Raw genomic sequence first — 21,258 nt, 5'->3', positions numbered from 1 at the left:
ATGAAGAGAGGACAGGGCTCTAGTGAGCGCTGTGGCTCCATTAAGCTGAGATCTAGCAGCCCCTGGGGGCTCATTTCACAGCCTCTCCAGAATGGAGATCTATCAGCTTCATGAAGAAAACGGAGCATTCAGCCCTTGCACCTTCTCATTGATTTCCTAGGGAAGCCACCAGGACTGGAACCTGGTTAGGCTGTTTCCCACAATCCCTCTGTGGAGACCCTCAGGTTCCATAAGACACCACCAGCAGCAGAAACAAGTTGGAATTGAGCCAGCTGGTAATTATTGGTTTCAGAGTAGCAGCCGTGTTAGTCTGTATTCACAAAAAGAAAAGGAGTACTTGTGGCACCTTAGAGACTAACCAATTTATTTGAGCATAAGCTTTCGTGAGCTACAGCTCACTTCATCAGATGATAATCAAGGTGGGCCATTTCCAGCACAAATCCAGGGTTTAACAAGAAAGTCTGAGGAAGGGGGGGAGGGTAGGAAAAAACAAGGGGAAATAGCTTACCTTGCATAATGACTTATCATACACATTGTAAGGAGAGTGATCAGAGAAAACCTGGATTTGTGCTGGAAATGGCCCACCTTGATTATCATACACATTGTAAGGAGAGTGATCACTTTAGATAAGCTATTACCAGCAGGAGAGTGGGGTGGGGGGAGAAAACCTTTTGAAGTGATAAACACCCATTTTTTCATGGTCTGTGTGTATAAAAACATCCTCACTGCATTTTCCACTTTTATGCATCCGATGAAGTGAGCTGTAGCTCAAGAAAGCTTATGCTCAAATAAATTGGTTAGTCTCTAAGGTGCCACAAGTACTCCTTTTCTTTTTGGTAATTATTGGGTTTCCTTAATCAGGGGACTTTAGGAGGGGAGAGGGAAATTCCATTCCCTTGTGGAATATGCAAGGAGACGTGGCAAGCCAAAGTGACTTCTTCTCACAGCTCTGCCCAGTGCAGGGGAGAGAACGGTCTGCTCAGAGAATATAGGAACAGCCACATTGGTTCAGACCTGGCCAGGGTCCCTCTACTCCAGTAACCTGTCTCCAACAGGGTCCACTACCATATACTTCAGACAAAGGTGTAAGAAGCCTTTACATCCAATACATAATGGATAAGTATTGAATAACCCGCTCATAGGGCAATTTTCTTCCTAACCCTCATATGATAGCGATTGGCTCATTCCCTGAATCAGAAGGATGTATATCTCAGATACAAACTGTACCTCATCTAATAATGGAATGCAGAAGTTGCTGAATCTGAATTCTTCCCATGCTGTCAGACAAGGCTTAGAGTGTGAACAGGGCTCCTCTGTCTATAACGCTGTTTGTGGGAATGGTTATCTAGTTCTGTTTCTATAATTTAGCTCTTTTCTGAGGATAGCTTTTCAGCATATCTCTCAGTTCTCAGTCTGGAGGACTAGAGGGCTGCTTTTCATCTCATTCCAACCCTCTGACCTGGGCAGCATGGGAGGCCCTCCCAGGAATTAAAACTCCCACCATCCTATCTCTCAGTATCATTGGAAAACACAGACCTTCCCAGCATGACAAGATGCAGTCCTCAGGGAAGGTTAGAAGTGACTATTATCCATAAAAATGTTGAATCCTTCCTTGGATCCCACAAATCCTTTATTGAATCCTACTAAGTCTTTGGCTTCAATATCTTGGGGGCAATGAGTTCCACAGGTTAATTATGTGGTCTATAAATAAATTTCCTTTTAACAGTTTTACAAATGTTGCCTTCATTGTTATTGAATGCTCCCTGGACCTTGGGTGATGAGAAAGGGTAAAGAGGAGCACCAGGTTGTATAGTGAACATCCCATCATTCAAGAACAAGAAGACACTCAATTACATTAAAATGCAACACATTTCAAATGGCTAAAAGGAAATATTCTTTCACTCTGCCTATAATTATCCTGTGGAACTGGCTGCTGGAAGATATTGTGGAGGTAAATATTATGTTTTAAATATTAAGCTGCAGCAACAGCGTGTTCATATCACACAATATACAGCAGCAGAGAAGAGAGAGTTTGTGCCTCAAAATTCTTACAATCTAACTTGGACAGATAATACAGTTCAGACATTTAATATGCCAAATAACCAAAGATGTAAAGTTGGAAAATCCAGTCTCAGAACTCTAGATTTTCTTTAAATTTGTGTGAGGGATTATCACTGAGATATCTTAATGAAATGCAGAAAGGACTTAGGCATTTATATATTTTTTCAAGTACATAAAAGGTTGTTACAAGGAGGAGGGAGAAAAATTGTTCTCGTTAACCTCTGAGGATGGGACAAGGAGCAATAGGCTTAAATTGCAGCAAGGATGGTTTAGGTTGGACATTAGGAAAAATTTCCTGTCAGGATGGTTAAACACTGGAATAAATTGCCTAGGGAGGCTGTGGAATCTCGATCACTGGAGATTTTTAAGAGCAGGTTAGACAAACACCTGTCAAGAATGGTTTAGATCATACTTATCCTGCCCTGAGTGCAGGGGACTGGACTAGATGACCTCTCGAGGTCCCTTCCCATCCTATGATTCTATGATAATATGAATAAGACTATCACCTGCAGTTACAGGAACTAGGATATAAATAATAATAGCTCTCCATCCTCTTGTTTCAGAACATTATCAACTGTGGTCAGGAAGAAACTGTCCTCCCATGGGATGCACAATTAGGAGACTCATTGGATGTTTTCACCTCTTTTTGAAGTATATGGCATTCATCACTGTCAGAGAGAAGCGATAGGTCTAGCTGGAACATTAGTCAGCTCATACAAGTCCAGCAATTTATTAAGTTCCTAGTTATTTTTTGGATAAAATGTTTGTGTTCTCCACCATTCCTCATGTCCAAGAGGAATCAAAAACTACAGTGGGAAAATAAAGTAAAATAAAATAAAATAAACACCCAAAGCTGTGACACAGTTAAATGTCGGATGTGATCTGGTGTGATTTCCTCTGATTCTGTTGTCTCCATCAGATAGCGTAGAATCCTCGAACAATGGTATTGGCCATGAACGGAGCAAGTCATCACAGGGAACAATGACAGGCGTGCTTCATTCTGCAGCAGCAAACAATTCTATCAGATCTTGCAAGGAAGAAGGGTGCTGTCCAAGTTTCTTACTCTGCAGCTTCCAGATGGGGTCATGCTTTGTTTGAATGGTTTATTTCCAAGCAATATGGGCAGCCGGTGAGGCAACTCCCATTCTTTTGGACACCATTTCCATCTTCCTTCCTCTTCTTCCTTTTAAACAAAGCCTATCATGGCCTTGATCTTCCTTTTGGAAAAGAGTAAGTCTTCCCATTCCCAGCACACACTGCCACTTCCTTCTCTGCCTGAGGATCTGTAACAGCCAGCAGCTATGTGATACAGACAGGCAGCAATGTAAGAGGCCAGTAGGCTGCATTCTTCGAGCACTTCTGAAAAGGACCTTTGATTTATTAGGAAAGATTAAAAGAACAAAATCAGTCCAGTTTAGCTAAACACTGGCTAAGACTAAGAGGTGCTATGCTAATGGTGTACAAGGATCTGAGGGATGGACAGTCAAGAAGAGGAGTTGTTTAGGGTGATCCAAAATTGTATATCTAGGAGTTGTTGCTGCTTGAATACAATGTAGTCCATGTAACTCGCTATGCAGGTGACCGCTCAGATGAATGACTGGGCATTTGCTGGCATAGTTACCATGAGTGCATGCATAAAATGGGCACACAATCCCACCCCCAAGTCCACAGTTTCTTATCCTATGAACTCTTTCATACAGAGACTGCATCTTCCTGTGTGTAGAAAGCACCTAGTATGCTGTGGGTGCTACCATAACCCACATAATAAGCAGCAGAAATAACATGCATGCATGGGTCTGAAAATTCCAGCCAATAGATATTTCCATTTGTAACTTCTCTGATTCTTTCCTCCATCCGTAGCGGCTGTTTTGCTAGTTTCTTCTCTTCCAGCATGTTCCCAGAAAGTGCTCAGCCTTTGTTAATTAGAGCAAGTGTAAGGAGGGGTAGTGAGCAGTGCAGCCGGCAGAGTCACAGCGCCCAGCAGCCGAGCGGTAAGAGGAGGCAGAACTGGAGGTGCTGTGAGTCAGGCTCTGATCACTGCCAATTCTCCACATATGCTTTTGCACTCACTCAACATTGAGATTCTTTTTTTAGTTAAACAGATGGATGGAAGCAGTCACTGGATGTGCCCAAGACAGCACTGAACCTTACACAAGCCAGTGCATTCTGGGGGACAACAGCAAGCCAGGGTAATGGAGTGAGAGAATTGCTGCACTGAGGAAAGGAAGGAGGCTTTCTGTATTAATAAAGAGAAATGGGAGGTGAGGGGCTGTAGAGGCAAAGTCACCTTTTTCATACAAGGGACCTGCCCTCAGATACATACATAGAGGCTAGGGTGGGAGACCTCCAAGAAGTTATGGTTTAAGCCACAAAGTCTGGAGAAACCCAGATTGCATCATGATGGGACAATGTCTTGATGGTAGCTGTGGAGAGCTCCAGGAGCCCATCTCTTGAGTGCTGGTGGCAGAGAGGGATTGCTGGAGAAGTGGCTAGCCAACAAGAGCCGCTTCCAGCTCCAATGTGGGAGGGGAAGGCCTTTTGCTCCCTCCAGAACTCAGGTTGCTGATCCACTGAAATCCCACCAACATTTCCTTGTGCTTTCCCTTTGGATGGGAAGCACTGCACACTCTGGGCCAGATTTGGATCTCCATTACCGAGTGTAAATCCAAAGCATTGCCAATTGCTGTGACTGATTACTCTGAATTGACACTGGTGTAAATTAGAGTAGAGTTTGGCCCTCAGCCTCTAATGTTTAGCATCATCTCCCTGGCATTTGCATTCATTGCACATCCCAGCTGCAGACCTTGGAATTCCTTCCTTCTGGGAAGGTGACGTCCAAGGACTCTGAAGGGGTCAGAGCATTCTTGTCTTCAGGGGAGGGGCACCAGCCGCTGATCTGCAAAACAGCCCAAGAGCAGATGGGAGCAGCACAAGAGTCTGTGCCATACATACATGCAGCTGAAGGCAAGCACAAGAAGATGAGATGCAAAGCAGCCCAGAAGCCCAGAAACCCAGCCAGAGATTTCACACAACCACCTTATACTGGGTATATCATCTGCAAAATACATTTGCATGATTATCAAATTGGCCAGCTTTGACAATGTTTAAAATTCTTGTGCAGAGAGAAGAAGAAAGACAGAAGTGGGGAGTGTGATAGAGGGAGACTAGGCAGGAGAGTAGCTGGGAGAGAACAGACATCTTAGATACTTTGAGAACTTAAATGGGACCATCATATCTGCTTTAAAACAGGACGTTTTGTGTCAGCAATGTCTCCCCTTCTAGATGGGCCTCACAGTTTGACAGCAGGTGAGTGCAACAAGGTGCCACTCAGCAGCTGGACATAGAAGCAGCTCCTGGGTTACATTTGTGCAGAGCTCAGAAAAGTGCTTTAACAATTCCAGGATGAAAGTCCATCCCTCTGTGAATGAGGGATTCATTGCAATATTAACACTCCTTTAGCACTGTTGTCTCTGCAGAAGCACACACACCTCATCATATCCAGCTTGCCAGGGAAACAGCAAACCGTCGTCCCCACACTTCATTTTAATGGGCTCCTGCTAATGCTATCTACATGTGTATTGCACAGGTAGAGAGCGAGAGACATAGATATGGCATGAAACACAGTCAGCTGATCTGAGAATGCTGCAACCAGTTGCTAATAGGTGTGGATAGGGATGATACTACGCCTAAGCAGTATCCCTCTTATGCTGGTTTTCTGCACATCTTCTTCCTGGTTCTCCCCAACAGCCATGGGGAAAAGCTTCAGATCACCCATAATGCAACCATTCTGCCAGAGGTGCTGATAGAGAATGTCTCCCTAGCTAGATAATTTTCACTGAAGGACTAGGTATGGGACAAGTGGCTTGGATAAAATAAAAACTGGACCAGACCTTCACCCAGTAACTCAAGATGACTCCCAACCAGTGCAGTCTGAAAATGTTTGGTTAACTTTTATTTTAAAAAAGTCAGCGAGCCTCTCTGATTCCTGGTTTTCATCTTAAATTAGCGAGATAGCTTGAGACAGCTTATTGCTGTAGTATTGTATTTCTAGCCCAACCGGAATCAGAAGGATGTACTTGAAATCACATGGGATGCCTGATCCTTCAGAATTCAGATGGCCTCCATAACGGTGGGCTCTTTTTGGAAGTGAACAGAATTTCCAAACCTCTTGAGATGCACCGGTTTCTGGCTCTTTAAAAGTCTCACTTGGGATTCAGTAAACCTGACATTCAAGGTTCCATCTCATTTGGGATTCGCAAGTGGCCCCTGAGGGCCAGATCCTAAGCAGGGGTAAATTGGTTTAGCGCCATTGACTTCACTAGAGCTCCCCCATATACAACAGCTGACAACCTGGCCCTATTCACTAGGACTTGATGAACACTGCAAAAACAAATGTCCAAGAATCTTAAAAATGTCCCACAGTTAAAATAAATCAGCTTTGGCCAAGTTCGCTCGGCTTTTGTGTTCACCAAACATTGGAGTGATTGAATTTTAATCACATAAATGTTTATGGAGAGCCAATGCAAAACTCACACAGTCAAGGAATTATTTGATGCGGTATGTTTTGGGAGATGGTAAACTGCTTGCCACAGGAGGAGGTCAAGAGTTCCCAGAATCCTTTGCCAGACACCTGGTACACAGGCAATTAAATGACCTAAACAAGAATCTAACCACATCCTCTGCATCAAGACAAACATGTTTTCTAGGCTCTGGACACATGGATATGGTAGGTGATCAAGGCCAAAACCTTTTTGCAGAATGGTAATTAAATCAGCCACAGAAAGATCTGACCACACCCTTCACAAATAGGCTAAAACACCTACCTAGTATTACTTTGTGTGAATGTGAAGACAGAAAATGTAATTAATTAATTAATTAATACCAGGGACCTGGATTCCATTGTGCTAGGTACTGTACAAACACAGAACAAAATGGAGGTGTCTGTTCCAAAGAGTTTACCGTCTAAATTAGTGTATACCCTGTACTCACCAATAAATGTGACAGTAGCCTTATTCTCCTATGAATGATGCCCACGTGGGCCAGAAAGGAAAAGTCTTAAAATGGTCTAATATGCCCTAATTCTGCTTATCAGCTCCCTATAACTAAACAGTTCTCTTCCCAAGAAAGTCAACCCCCACCAGCCTCTGCAAACCTTCTCCCAGAAGGTAAACATTATGCTCATCCAATCCCTGAACAGAAACAATCCCATGTGACAGGCTTATATAGCCAGCTGCAACTACCCACACAGCATACTTACATACTTGCTGTCATACTTACAGCAAAAATATGTTCAGTAAGTGAATACATTTGAGACACTTATGATCTACTCCTGGGCATTCACAAATAGAGAGACTAAACTCATTGAGTAATTAGTCACTGTAAACTCTTTGCTCAGCTCCATCCACCAGTGGCCAAGAGACAGTTTCATCTTTCAGGCCCCTGAGTGAAAAAGACTCATTCACTACCCAGAAAGACACATTCTTTTTGTGTGTGCATTTACTTTTTCCTGGGCTGGCACCATCTCCTGACTGGGATCATCAGCCTCATGGCACTAATAACACTGTAAAAGTCATTGGATGTGACCAGGGCAAAAAACGAGTCAGGCTGGTCTTCTCTCTGCCACTCAGTCCAACCCCACTTTGCCACATTAGCATACAAAGTGGCTTACTAGAACAGCAAGGACCCAAACAATGTCATCCAGCAAGACAGTTCTGTAAACCTCCCATAGTTCTCTTGTTTGCATCCCGTCTATCTGTCTGCATCCATCTATTGCCTCTTGTCTTATATTGTCAGCATTTAGGTCAGGGACTGTGGTTTTGCTATGTAAGCATCCAGCACAATGGGGTCCTGAGTCCTGACTGGGGCCCCTTGGCACTACCACAATACATACAAGAGATAATAGTAATAATAAGTGCCATGGGAACAGAACTGCTTGGTGGAGCACATTCCTGTTAACCTCAAACCAGAGACAGACTCCACAGATGGATTTAAAGTGCAGTGTATTTCACACCTCTCTGAACCAGTTGATCTATTACACACCCCCGGAGGAGGATTCAGGTTTCCCATCGGAAAGGAGCAGCTTTAGATAATGGCCAGGGCTCCTATGGAGCCCCCATGGTAGAAGCTGTAGAGGAAGTGTGCTCAATCAGTGCAACCCCAGTCACCCTAGAGAGAACCTCTTTCCAGCCAGGGCAACCCACTTTAGGGGCTGTGTTGGTCTCACAGATGAAGAGAGATTGCATACACTTTACTCCAGTACAGCTTCCTCTCAGGCAGTTGTTCCACCTCAGGGCCTAGTGTCAAGAATCCAGGTCAGACCCTGGGCTGAATTTAGCCATAATTATTACTTTTCAGGTACCTCCCTCACCACAACTTTCTCCCTTTCCACAGTGTGATGGGTTCAGTCACAGAGACCTCCTTGGGACTGTCACCTGATGTGCTGAAATTACCTCTGAGCCCGTTTTCCCTGCCAGCTTGGGACTTCCAGAACCCTGCCTTGTTGAGCCAGACATGCTAGCCTGCTGCAACACAGATCCAGGGTTTGGTCCACGCCCCCAAAGCTGCAGACTAAACTGAAAACAGCTCAGCGGGTTACTTATCTCCAGCACCCAGACACCCAGTTCCCAATGGGATCCAAACCACAAATAAATCTGTTTGACTCTGTATAGCACTTATACAGGGTAAATTAATAAATTGTCTGCCCTCTATAATACTGACAGAGAGATATGCACAGCTGTTTGCTCCCCTAAGTATTAATCGCTTACTCTGGGTTTATCAATAAACAAAAGTGATTTTATTAAGTATAAAAAGTAGGATTTAAGTGATTTTAGGTAATAACAGACAGAAAAAAGTAAGTCACAAAGCAAAATAAAACAAAACACACAAGTCTAAGCCTAATACATTAAGAAACTGATTACAGGTAACATCTCACCCTCAAAGATGTTCCAATAAGCTTCTTTCACAGACTAGACTCCTTCCTAGTCTGGGCCCAATCCTTTCCTTTAATATAGTCTTTATTAGTTCCAGCAGACATCTCAGGTGGTAAGCAGGAGTTTTTTCATGACTGGTATCCCCTTTTGTCCTGCTCCACCCCCCCTTTTATAGCTTTGGTACAAGGCAGGAATCTTTTGTCTCTCTGGGTCCCCAGTCCTCCTTCTAAATGGAAAAGTACCAGATTTAAGATGGATTTCATTATCAGGAGACATGGTCACATGTCACTGTAAGACCCCCTAGTCTCCATTCCCTATGGGATGGCCCACACATACACAGGAAGGCTTTCAAGTAACTAAGGCCATTTACAACTGATTGTTTCTGGAGCACCCTTAATAGCTTCCACTTAATACATTTACATCAGTAATACAAGTTTATATCTTATTCGCCTAACTCCAGACATGGAAATAATACATGCAAACAAATAGGATTTACATACTCGGTAGATTATAAGCTTTGTAATGATACTTTACAATGATACTTGTGCATAAAGCATTTTCCAGTTATATCATATTCACATTCATAAGCATAGTTTCATAAAGCATATGGAGTGCAATATCACACACAGCTCGCTCTCCACAGCCAATCCACCTGAAATTCCCAAGAAGCAAAGACTCTGGGCCAGATCCTTTGGTCTGGCCAAACTGCACATAGCCTAGGTCAGGAAGAGGCATGCCAAGGTGGGGGTGTAAATGTGTAAAGTTCACTTTTACATTCCCTTGAATCTGGGGCTGTTCTCTGCAGGGCCAGGCCCACTGAGCTGGGCTAGAAACACTGCAGGGTTGCTCCCACATATACTGGCTGTAAACAGCCCTGAAGGGATGAAATTGCTGCTGGGGATCAGCAAAGTGTACAGGGTCCTAGCCATGCACCCCCTTTTCTCCAGCCATGATCTCTTCCCACTGGTAGCAGGTGGGGGTGTGGGGGAGTTGGTGAAGGAGCCTCCAGGCTGGCTCCATGTCACCTTCCACTGGGGTAATCTTCCCTGGGCTGACTACACTAACACTATGATGAGGACCCACTGAAAGTACAGGGCAGTAGGGCAGTGCTGCACCAGGAGAACTGAGCCCCTCTTGTCAGGCAAACTTTAATAATCATCTGCTAGTCTCTCAAGGAGAGGTAGAAAGCCCATTCCTGAGGTATTTAAATCTAGACTGGACAAAGCCATGGAGAAGAGATTGTCTGAGTCAATCCTGCACTTGGCCCTGGGAAGATGGGCTAAATGGGATCCAGCATGTCTGTGCCAGCTGTAATTTCTACATATGAATGAAAAAAACAGGAGAAAGAAAATGGCTGAGAAAATGGGACAGAGAAACAGAGCTGTTTCTAAACAGGATGCTTTTAAAGCCTTCCAGGAGGCATGTGCAGGCTCTTTAATCCCCATCAGTTCATTTATACCTAGTAACTTTTTACTGCTACTGCCCCTATTACATCAGACCCTACTGGGTCAGGAGATGGTGGTGGGGGAACCTCAGGGAGTCGGGAATTTCAGGGAGATGGAGTGGATGAGCTAACAGGTTTTTTCCCACCCTCACATCTGCGGAGTTCAGGTTTGGCTACAACATCCACAAGTTTGAGCGTTTCTCCAAACTATCCGACACTCTTGAGCCAGCAAATTGAGCTGGAAATCTCAGGAAAGCAGGCGTTTGCTGGAAATTTCTGGTGATTCCTGTTTCTAGTCAGGCCAGAAATATCACATTTTGGAACCACAGAAGGGTATGGTCTTGGGGAGCATGTGGAGGGCATGGAGGGGTTTTCATTTCATCCAACCCTAACAAGGACTGGGAGCTCCAGTTCACAACCTCTACTCTGCTTCTCTGCTCTGGGAATTTGCACAATAACAGAGCCAGCAGTACACACTACCAAATCCCCTGCACAATTGAAGAGCAAGGAGGGTTGCAAGTGTTATTACCACGACAGCCAAGAGGCTTAGGAAACAGACTCCCCACAAAAAATTTATTCAAGACTGTCAACTAGAATAAACTGTCTGCAAAGTCCTGTTCTCAGCTCTGCAGCCTATCCTGCACAGGGATGAAGGATGCCTCTATCTAGAACAACATGCACAAATAAGATATAAGGGAGAAAAACTCCTTTGCAAGATGAATTTCCTCTTGCCCTTTGAGTTATGGGTCTGATCAGGCCTGGTAGATTGTGAGTGGAAGCCAGGCAGGAGGCTAATAGCAATATTTATTTTAGAAGAAGATCTTGGGGAAGCAGGTATCATGTGACCTGGATGGAACAAGGCACTTGAAACACACTTGCATAATAGTGCAGAGAATAACAACCGGAGCCTTAAAGAGACATGCACTGTTACCTGCTGCCTAATCGCTCAGCGTTTTTAATTTCCCAGTGAATGTCATGCCTTAAAAGCTTGGAAGTAAAATGCTTCTTCCTACCAGCTTTATGGAAGGAAGCTCATACTACAGCGCAATGGGGGGCCTCATGTATAGTGTCTGTAGGCATCCCACAAAAATAGTGGCTGTTCACAATGGGCAAATCTTTCAAAAGTGGGCAGTGATTTTGGGGGCCTCTGTTTTGGGTGGTGGTGGTAACTTCTGAGACTTAGAACCTAATTTTCAGAAGTGCTGAAAGTTTCCTGTATCACATGCTGGCTAATAACATGAGAGGGCTCGATATTTCTAAAATTAACTGGCTCTTTATTACGAGAACTATTTACAGAGGTGCTGCAACTGCAGCTAGCATTCCAGCCATGTGCATGCAGACTGACTTCCTGGTGTCTCCTCTAAACTCCTCCCTCTGACAACTTGTGCTCTTCCCTCCAAGTTCCATGCTGGCTGTTACACTTAGCACCCACAATTCTAACTGCAGCCAATGGGAGCTGTAGGAGCTCAGCACCTCTGCAGAACCAGGTCTCAGTTGTTTCACACAAAAAAGGAGGCACCCAGACTCCGTGGCCATTGTAGGAAGAGAGAAGTGTATGAGGAGAGATGTCAGCATAGAAAGAGAGTGGTGAGAAAGGAATAAGGAAAGAAAGAGGGAAAGAGGAAATGAAGCAAAGGAAAGACAGAAAGAGGAGGAAGAAAGGCAAAAGTGAAGAAGGGGAGAAGTCAATGTAAGAGACGGCGAGTGTGATCCCTTCGGTCTGAACACCTATTCCCAGAAAGAACCACAGTATTAAAATCAAAGCCCGTCTTTGTGTCTCACTGTCTCCTTATGGATCGGCAGGAATGTCTTTTCCCACTAGTACCATTTCATTCCTGCCCTAGCCTTTTCTCAGATGTTCTGTGTTCTTGCCTTGCAACCTTTGTTGTGGGTAAGCAGCTAATTCTTTCCAGGTGCTTAGTCCATTCATCCTGCAGTCTCTGTCCTGTTCCTCTTCCCCATAGGCCTTATCCTTTCCCTGCTGCAGCAGAACCCTCTCAACTTTCTCAAAGAACGTATCCCCCCCCGCCCATCTACTACCTATATATGCTACTGGCAATATCTTTAGGGCCTGATCTGAGAACCCCCAACTCCTACTGAAGTCAATGGGAGCAGTGGATGTTCAGCACCTCTGAAAATAAAGCCTTTATTATGTTTTGGGCAATTAAATTCAGCATATATTATGATCACTTTCCAAAGGCGCTGACTCCATGGGTGCTCCAGGGCTGGAGCATCCACAGAAAAAAATTAGCAGGTGCTTAGCACCCACTGGCAGCCAGCTCCTCCCCTCCCACCCAGTGCCTCCCAGCTTGCCACAATCAGCTGTTTTTCTGCATGCAGGAGGTTCTGGGAGGAAGGGGGAGGAGTGGGGATGGGGCATGCTCAGGGGAGGGGGCGGAACTGGGTGGGAAGAGGTGGGGTGGGGGCAGGAAGAGGTGGGACGGGGGTGGGTGTTTGGGGGAAGGGGATGGGTGGAGGTGGGATCTGGGGCGGAGCAGGTGGTTGAGCACCTACTGGGCCCGGAGGAAGTTGGTGCCTGTGTCACTTTCCCACAAACTCAAAGAGGCTTGTGTTCAGAGCGACCACCTCTCACATCTGCTTCAGGAGACAGTCCTAGCTATGGTCCAGTGGGCGCTAGGAATCAGCAGGAATATATTCCTGCCCACGGGGACCAGAAAGCCAATCAAGGTTCTGCTTCCATCTTTAAAAGCAACACAGCCAATCTTCCTTCTGTTCCAGGCTGGTGCAGGGGAGAGATGGGTGAACCTCAGCAGGCTCTGAGATTTGGTCCTCAGAAGCACCTTTCATGTGTAGGCTCCTCAGAACCCCCAAAGCTTTGGCATCTACAAAATTAGATGGAGACGCTATGAGATTGGAATTTCTCATGAGATTTCCAGGTCTTCCTCTTTTCCAGCTCCAGGTGAAATTTCATGGGAAATTTCAGCTTCTGGACAAAGCTAGGAAGACGTTCAGTAGTGGTGCCAGAACAGGAAATAATGTCAAATTTCAGTTAAATTCTTCCAAATTTCAATAAAAGTTTTTAAGGGAAGGGAGAGCAGTTTAAGTTTGGGGCAGAATTTCAGGATGAATGCAAACTAGTTCACACATCCAAACCAGGAGAAAAAAAAAAGTCAAATCACATTAGGTGGTCTTGGTTATAAAATCCTTGCATCCAACAGTGGGTGGAGGGGGATAATAGGGGCCATCTTCCCACAGGCATCTTCCAAAAGTGCTTGGAAAGCCTCCCTGTGTGAAAGCAAGGCCTGGAATGCTGTGCTGAGCCCAGCAGAGTCTGCAACGATTAGCGAAACTCGGCAATTGGAAATGAAGCACAATAAAAAGGCCACTTAAACAACTCATCAGCTAAACAGCTTACAAAGCCAGCAAAGGGGGCTGCCAGAGAGCTGGGGCCTTAATGTGTTTGCAATTCATCAGCCTTCTGCTCAGCAACTAGCAAGCCGATGAGGCTGGGATTCAAAGGTGAAATACCTGCATCTGCTCTCATCCTGTCCGCCGCTAAGTGCAAACATTTATATTTCTTTGGATATAAAATAAATCGCCCTGTGTTCCAGGGAAGGCCGTCTGTGTTACAGTTGACACGATTTACGACGTGCGAGCATGACTCCCAGCGAAGGGGTCCAGTGATGGAGGCGAGGGGGGATGCTTGGTGTCTCCAAAGCACATGATTCACCAGGAGACAGCTGAGAGGATGTGTGGAAGGGGGAGGGATGGATCTGGTTGCTCCTTCCCTCAGGCCCCCCTGGAAGGCAAAAGCATGTTCGGGATGGGCACTGTGTGAGAGAGAAAAAATGTGATGTGTTTGGTGGTTGGAAATGATCTGAATCGCAGCTGTGCTTTTGCCTCTCCCCTCCCCCACTGGCCAAGGACTGGAGGATATGGCCTTACAAAGGATGAGTTTGAAAGGACAGGGCTACCTGTAGGTGCAGAGAGAAGTGCTGCTTATGGGGCAGCAGGGTGGGGCACACAGAGAAGGCAGCAAACTGGGGAGCAATATGGGCAATTACTCTATGTCTGGCATTTCCAGCTGGAGATCAGGTCTCTTCGGAGAGCAATCTATAGCAGTCAGGTGCCCTGGGCAGTGCACCCAAACCGTCGCTCTTTAATATCAGTCTGTTGTACACACAGGATTCATGCCAGCTTTACAAGGGAGACCGTTCTTTCATGCGCTCTTAGTCTGCTTAATCCCCTGTGTTTCTTACATCCCCTTGCTAAGGCCTAGAGAGCTGTGAAGTGCCGTATCTCAGACTCCATCTTCAGGCTGTGCTCACGCAGTCCACTGGCTCTAGTGGAAGGAAGAGTCGTTGTCATAAAGAGGCCTCTAAGAGTCTATTTTCATGGGGATGGATGTGTAATGTCCCCTTAGTCATTATGGTGGGGAGGTATTTACACCATTTGCATGCTTTGAGTCTTCCCCTGGTTCCTAGAAGGTGGTGTGTCATCTGGCCAGTTGTCCCCTATCTGCCCCTTATACACATAAAAAGGAATCTAGGGCTGAGCATTACTGTAACCACCAGGAGACTTTGGAACTGAAGTTAACCCTTTTTTGGCATTTAATCCTGTATTTTCTCCCCCTCAATTTCCCAGTAATGCTGCAACATCTCACCTTCAGGCATGTTTGAGGGGAAGGAGGATGGTGATATGACTAGCCTGCCAGGAAAAAAGATACCCATCCAGGAATCCAGAGCTCCTGCTGTGCTGGCCTGTGGGAGTCTGGTATGGCACTGACCTTATTCCTACTCTGTCTCCTTCATTTCGGAAAGGCTGCCATGTGGATATTGGGTACAAGGTGATGACAAAGAAAACTCCCTCCAGACCTACCCCCATGGCTCTTGACCAGCCTTGGTTCAGCATCCCCACAGACAGCCACTATGACATGATAAGTCCCAGTCATGAGTGTCCAGGATCGCCCTGATGTTGGCTTCAGAAGAGAAACTACCAGCTGTAAGTGGACTGGAAGACTATTGACATCCTGAAGGAACAAGTAATCTAGCCAGTCCCTAATCTTAACACAGCCAGCACCTGCTGACTCAGACAGGGAGTGTCTCCTTTGCTGCTTGACTGGCAGAGCTACTGCCTTCTTGAGCTGGGAAATCCCAGCTCAAGTCTTGGCGGTGAGAATGTTCAGGATCCATACACATCTAAGCAAGGCCAGTTGTGCTAATGGATTAAGTACACCTCAGTATTTTGGACCCTAGATGACAGTCACAACTTGTACTAGGTTATGAGCCACAGTCCGAGCCTTACTTGGGATGTGGGATTTCACATAAAGTGCATTTTAAACTAGGAGTTGGGGAGAGTTGTGTCTGGGCATTCTGCACATGGAATTGGTGGGGATTGCTGTCTTGTGAGCAGGATGTTCTCAGCACTGACCCACACATGGCAACTCCCTGGTGGCAGCCCCATGGATGGAAGTGCTCTATCCACAGCACAGGCAGAGCACAGGCAGCAGGGGGCGCAGCTCCCATGTGCTGCCTGCCTGGACATACCTTAACCGTGACCTGCAGGGGCCACCTTGAGAAACGAGACAGCACTTCTGTCATAATGGCCCATCCAATCCCTGGCCTCTCAGGGTAAGTCTACACTGGAATAAAAGACCTGAGGCATGGATGCAGCTGTGCTGGGCCAGTGGACTCAGGCTCGCAGGGCTTGGGCTATGGGGCTATAAATCGCTGTGCAGACATTCAGGTGTGGGTTGGAGCCCGGGCTCTTGGGGCACAATTAAATAGCCCTGCAGGCCAAGCCTTGTGAGCCCAGATCAGCTGCAGGTGTTTAATTGCAGTGTAGACACACTGTCAGTTGAAAATGCCAGCAAAGAGGCCAATTAACTTTGCCTGTGCGGCTGTTTTTCGTTCTGAGTGCACCTGTCCACAAGCATCTGGACTGAGACCTACCAATTAATTTCACACAGGCCACTAAGCAGCCATGAGTTGGTAGTGTCTTTTTGTCACCACCAGCTTTCTTTGGATTCAAAATGGTGGCTTAAAGGAGAAAGGTTTCACACCATATTCCCCAACACCCTAAGCCATTCTGTGAGCTAGTTACTAGTGCCTAGTGGCTCCTTTCTCTCTTTGTGTGCAAGTTTGAAGTCACAAATTCCTTTAGATACTTCCTCTTTGTTGGCTGTTTTCACCTAAGTGACATGGCATGGGCTGTTAGCATGAACTGAGGTTGTAATCCTGTTGATGGGTCCTGAATGCCTTTCAGACAGTTTATGACATTATTAGAGAACCCCGCAACTGAATTACTGCTTTGTAATGGCCCTCATCCCAGGCATCAGCCGACAGGCAAATCATCATCCATTTGGTACGCTAATTTTTTTATGTGCACATCAGATTCCAAACCATCAGCAGCATCGCCAGCTCTCTGACTTTGTTGCCAGTGCCCCAGAACCAATCTGTCACAACCCTTTGTCCTGTTTTCTTCACCCTCAGAGAGTCCACTCTATCAGGCACAGTAACTTAGGCATTCATGTGCTGCTGTGATTTGCACTGCCCAATGAACTGACATATTTGGGCTCTTGGGGAAGCCAGGACTGGAGGGCCAGAGAGATTGCCACTTGAATCCAATGCAATAGGCAGTGAAGCGCCACCCGCTGCTGCAGCTTCACAGACTAATCTACCACCAGTCACAAACACGGTGCATTTTACTGGCTACTATCGCACCCAGTGACAGCCATAGCCAAGCTGGCTGCCTGCCTGCATCACCCCTGGAAACAACCTGGTTACTACAGTGAGTTTTCTCAGAGAAGGTTGGTGTGCTTCCCTTTGCACTTGAGTTAGGCTTGGAGGGACAATGTGAGGTCACTGAGATCTGACAAGTTCCAGGTCTCTTGTTCTGGACAGGCAGGGTTGCCACTTCTTTGCATTTGTCGTATGGATTAGAACATCCTATTACAAAGCTGTGTGGCTTCATCATGACATCTGAAATTAATATGGGCCATTTCATTTGGGCTCATGAATCAGGGGACAGACACGGGGAAATTGAGCCATATTGCAACCTGCATGGGGCTTAGAACAAGGAAGAATTCCAGACAGAAACATCAAACATTCTCCAAATGCCTTTCTAATTGCTTCTCAGCTTGCAATAAGCAACAGATATTGGCCTTGTGCTGTTCCTGAAGCTGCTTCCGACTTGTACTCACTGCTGTGATAGCCACATTCTATTTATTAGTGGCATCCATGGTGCAGGGAAGACTGGATGGCTTTCCCAGCCTTTGGAGCAATCGGATTACACTCAGTGAGGACATGGGGAGAGCAGACTGCCCTAGCCATTTATGTGCCATTTGTTTTACTGGTTATTTAGCAACGGAGCTGAGCTCATCCTGCTGTGTTCTTGCTGGCCTGCCTGAGTCCTGATTCTGTGGCTTTGGCACAAGTAGGTCATCCCCAGTAAATGACAACAACAACAAACCAAAGCCCCAGATTCCACAGACTTGGATTCCTGATGATATCAGCACAGTTACCTGAAGAAAAATCCCCAGACATCTGCTGGCCCAGCGCAGCCAGACAAAGCAGCTTACCAGCTGTTGATGGTTACAGGCCATAGAGCTTTCAAGGGCTCCTCCCTGCAGAAACATTTTCCGTCCATTTTGCAGGACAGAAGGCATTCAGACTTGAGTCCCACAGGCAGGGAGCAGGGCAATGTGAGGGAAGGGGGATGGAGAGTGTCCTTGAACTTCAGGATCAAAATCTGACCTGCCCTGAATTTTTTTGCTGTGCTGTGTGACATGCCCTCCAGATTCAGCTTAACAAACAAAGAGCAGTTATGGTTTGTGCAGGAATAAGATAAAGTACTACATCTTTTGTTCCTTGGGTGGTGCTGATATAATTCACGTCAGTGTACAAATGAAGACAAACATATTCTTTTCAGTTCCTGTAGGAACGTGTGTGTGTGTGTGTGTGTGTGTGTGTGTGTAAAACATGGGGAGAAAAAGAAACATGATTTTTCAGCTCTGGGAATAAACTGTGGTATTTTGCAAGGCAGTTATAGCAGATTGTTGCACTTGGTGTGTCACTCCCCCCTTCTTGAACAACACTAGGAGTACGAGACAAAATTGAGCAAAGGAGTATTTAGGGTCAATACAAGGAACAGTGAAGACTATCAGCCTGCAGACTGTACTGTCAGGGAGAGTTGTGGAAGCTCCATAACTTAAGACATTTCAAATTGGACTCGGCCACAGCATGAATAGATTGTAAGGAACAATCCTGGACTAGCTGGGACCTAAGTGGTCTCTTTCATCTCTAATTGCTCTGATTCGGTGATAATGCAGGCCGAGTGAGAAAAGCGCATCCATACAGAGGGGGACTTCTTGGCTGTGGATTAATACTACTTACAGAAGGCATCATGTATGTATGAAACAAGCAGAAATCAATGGAAAATGCTGAGGGTTATGTGATGGTGGCTGCCACCTGACATGGCATGGAACTGATTCAGAGATTAACTGGGATCAAAAACGCCACAGGGGCTTGTTTGTTCTTCACACAAAGGGTGATACAAGGAGAAAGATTCTCTCTCTCAAAAGGTGTTTCTCTATTTGCCACCTTTAGTGTTTTCTAGGACTTCAAAAGGAGAGTGAGAGATAAGGAACAAGAGAGAGTGAGAAATATACCAAGACAGTCATGAGGAAATAAGGTTAAAGGAACCAGCAAGGCAGACTTCCCTTATAAGCCTATTTTCCATTTCCTCTCCTCCTCTGAAATTATCTCAGAGTTTTTTTCCCCTCTTCACTGCCCAATATTTAATTGAAAACGCAGATCTGTAGCCCAGAAAGGTGTTATTTTCAGCACAAGAAATAGAGATATCTCCTAGCAGCTGTCAATCCCAGTGACCTTAGCTTCTGTGCAGACTGCATGGGACTTCCCCCCCTCCTTTCTTTCTGTTTTTCCTTTTCCTTTTTTTCCTCCAGCCGAGTTACTGTTTCATTGCACTCCACTGGGACTCCGACAAGAGTTGAGTTCCTTGCAGATGACACAGAATAATTGAAATGTCCTTCTGGTGACCTTCAATCTCTGGCAGCATTCACTTCCCTTCTGGTAATCAGTGAGAGCTGACAGATGAGTGGCAAACTCATACCATACACCTATGCACACACATACACACATACACACGGAGGGGACAGACACCACTCCTAGATAGGCACACAGAGTCAAAAACACAACAACTGACAGACACAAAGAGAGACACAGCCACATGAAGACATGCAAACACACAGGTGCCCAGCCATGCAGGCACACTAAGGCACAGGCAGACACACTCCTGAAGGGCCACAAACACACACATATACACACACTCTAAGCAGGCACACCATCACAAATACAGACTCATAACTCAGGTAGGGACACATTCTCTGCACACACACACATGCAGAGAAACATTCACAATGCAAACATACAAGGACAGGGAAAGAGAGACAAACCTATGGAGACAAGCAAGCACATAACCACAGAGAAAGACCTCATTAGTACAGAAAACCAATGGGGACATACCAGTAGGCCTGAAACACACACAAGGCCTCAGAGTTAAACCTTCATGCAGGTACATGAACAAGATACACTGGATAGGCACACAGCTGCATGTGGATGCATGCACACGTGCGCGCGCACACACACGCACACACACACACATGGCAGGCCTGAACCAAACTCCCAGAATCCAACAATCCCAAACTTTGGACAAGTTCTGATCTATGCAGACCTTAACCCCTGAACTTGAAACACACAACCTTCTGGAGGATGAATACACACTCATGCAGTAATTCAGATACACACCGAAACAGGCCCATATGCACACTCATGCAAGGAGACAAACACACCTCCATGAAGGCCCACAAGCAAAAACTGACCCAGCCCCAGGAACACGGACTCACCCTGGCAGACACACAAACACACTGACAGAGGCATGTGCTGACATACATACAGAGCAGTTCACAATAGTACCCCTGAAGGAAGGGAAGCAGAGGCCTATCCATGCTGCCAGAGCATCCAACATGTGCCTCATCTGCAGACACCTTCGGCTGATATTTTCATACCCAATGTCTCTTGCCCCATGTTTGTATTGATATAATACATCCTCATAGAGCTATAGCTGTCCTTGCTTTTAAAGACTGAAGGCTTATGAACTTCTAAGAAGGCAGCATTGCTTCAGATCCTGATGTAGGTCTCTTGCTCCCTGAGCTGGCAAAGGACCAGGGTGCCCATGTCTATGTGGGTAGAAGGAAAAAACACACTTTGCCTTTATCATTCTTTAAAAAAGGACAAGTGGTGGCTAGTCAGGAGGGGCACTGCTTGCCTCTGAAGCAAACTGGCATTCATGCTCTCAACAAACAAGATCCTGGAGATGCGAGACATCTGTACAGTGATGGGAGAAAATGGGGCAATGTCTTTATTTTAATGATATAGTCTGTTGGGCACCACCATTTTGTTCCAGATTCCCTGAATTAGTCCATGGTCTCTCTTTTCCAGGGAAACCCCCTACAAAGCTTCCCGTGTTCTGTAGCATTGAATTTCCGTTCTCTGGTGTAAAGAGAGGTATCCGGTTACTAGGCTGTGTGGGATTATGCCAACATGTCTGTAAAACTTTTGAGCGTGCACAGTGTGTGTCTGGAAGCCAGCGCAAACTCAGGCTGAGCTGAGTTCCCATGCAGTTACTAAAAGGGCTGTGCCTTCTTTCCTGACAAGTCTGGTGTCTGCGTGCTTGTTATGTCAGAAGTTAGCTCAAACCAAAGATAGAGCAATTATTTCTTCTAAGGCCACTGGATTTGCAAGGGAACCTTGCAGAAACATGGCGTCAGTTTAAGCGCAAATT

The sequence above is a fragment of the Chelonia mydas genome, chromosome 9 (genome assembly GCF_015237465.2).
Source record: "Chelonia mydas isolate rCheMyd1 chromosome 9, rCheMyd1.pri.v2, whole genome shotgun sequence".
In the NCBI taxonomy this organism is placed as follows: Eukaryota; Metazoa; Chordata; order Testudines; family Cheloniidae; genus Chelonia; species Chelonia mydas.
The sequence above is the reverse complement of the archived record's forward strand: the minus strand, read 5'-3'. Positions refer to the sequence as shown.